The sequence below is a fragment of the Triticum dicoccoides genome, chromosome 3A, assembly GCF_002162155.2.
Source record: "Triticum dicoccoides isolate Atlit2015 ecotype Zavitan chromosome 3A, WEW_v2.0, whole genome shotgun sequence".
NCBI lineage: Eukaryota > Viridiplantae > Streptophyta > Magnoliopsida > Poales > Poaceae > Triticum > Triticum dicoccoides.
The window spans coordinates 714,029,904-714,031,455 of record NC_041384.1 but is presented as its reverse complement, the minus strand read 5'-3'; positions in this window follow the sequence as shown (position 1 = coordinate 714,031,455).

Sequence of the window (1,552 nt, the reverse complement as noted above, 5' to 3'; positions counted from 1 at the left end):
CAGTAGGCGGGTGCGGCCCCGTAAGCGGGCGCGGGCAGGGGCGGGGCACCATAGCCGCTGTAGGGAGCGGCGTTCTACGCGGCGAAGAGGGACTGGTGGCTCGCCGGACGGGGCCCAAGGATGCCCGGAGCGGGAGCCAAGGGACCGGCATCGAGTACGCGTGGAGGATGCCAGTCCATGGGTTGCTGTCGTACCACCACGGAGGGGTGGCCTGCTGCGGCTGCTGACGAGGGCCCCCCCGACGCTTGTTGCTGCTTGCGGCCGCCCCCGCGGCGGTTGCTGCGGCGCCCGCCACCTGGCTGCTGGAGGGCAGCAGGAGGGGCGGGGGGCGCGGGCGGTAGGGGGAAGTATCCTGGAGGCGCGGGGGTCGGCGGCTGCAAGCGCGGCGCGGGTGGGGCGGCTGGTGGTGGGGCGCCACGGGAGGTGCCGACGGCGAGGATGTGATGCTGCACACGCTTTTTTACCCCCTTCTTCCGGCGCTCCTCCAACCGCAAGTACGCCACGAACTTGGGGCATCAAGGTGAGGTTGAAGACGGCGTTACCGAAGTCCTTGTTGAGGCCGGCGGTGAGGGTGCTGAGGAAGAGGTCGTCATCAACCTTGGCGCCAATGTCGCGGAGCTCATCCGCCAATGTCTTCAGGCGGCAGCAGTAGTCATCAATGGACTGTTCATCCTGGTGATAGTCAAAAAATTCCTGCTGCAAAAAAACGCGGCGCTGAAGCTTGTTGTCGGTGAAGAGGCCGTTCAGCTTGACCCACATGGTGCGGGTGTCGTCGCCGGAGCTCACGACCGTGTGGAACAGGTCCTTGGAGATGGTGGTGAAGAACCACCGGATGATGATGGCGTAGATCGCGGTCCACTCGGTGTTGTCCACCATGGCGTGGGAGTCAACGGTGCCGTTCACATGATCCATGAGGTTGTTCTCGCGGAAGAGCAGCGAGAAGTACGTCTTCCATGCGAAGTACATGGAGTTGGAGGCGTCGAGGACGCGAGCGTGGACGTTGATGTCGTGGATTTCAGCAGGGTCGACGGCGAAGGGGTTGGAGTAGGTGGAGGCGTTGGACGACATGGCGGCGAGGAGTTGGGAAATGGGGTGGTGCGGCGGGGTTAGGGCGGCGCGACGGGTAGGAGAGGGGCAGCGCGGCAGGAGGGCGGCGTGGCGGGGAGGAGAGCGCGGCGCGGCGGGAGGGCGGCACGGCGTGGAGAGGGATAGCGGCGGCGGATCGCGGCGGCGACTATGGTTAGCGGAAGCGGGAGGATCGACTTGCGATAGATACCATGTAGAGAATGATTTGATGCATCAATAATTGATTGATCATGTACTAGGCGCGCGCGCGCGCACACACACACACACACACACACACACACACACACATATATATATATATATATATATATATATATATATATATATATATATATATATATATATATTCGTCGCCCTGAGTGAGGAATAGTTATTCTTCACCCCCCCTCTATTTTACCACCAATGCATTGTAATTTTATGTTCCATAAGTTTTGTCTTATTTTTGACGTAAAAAGAGACTGTAAGA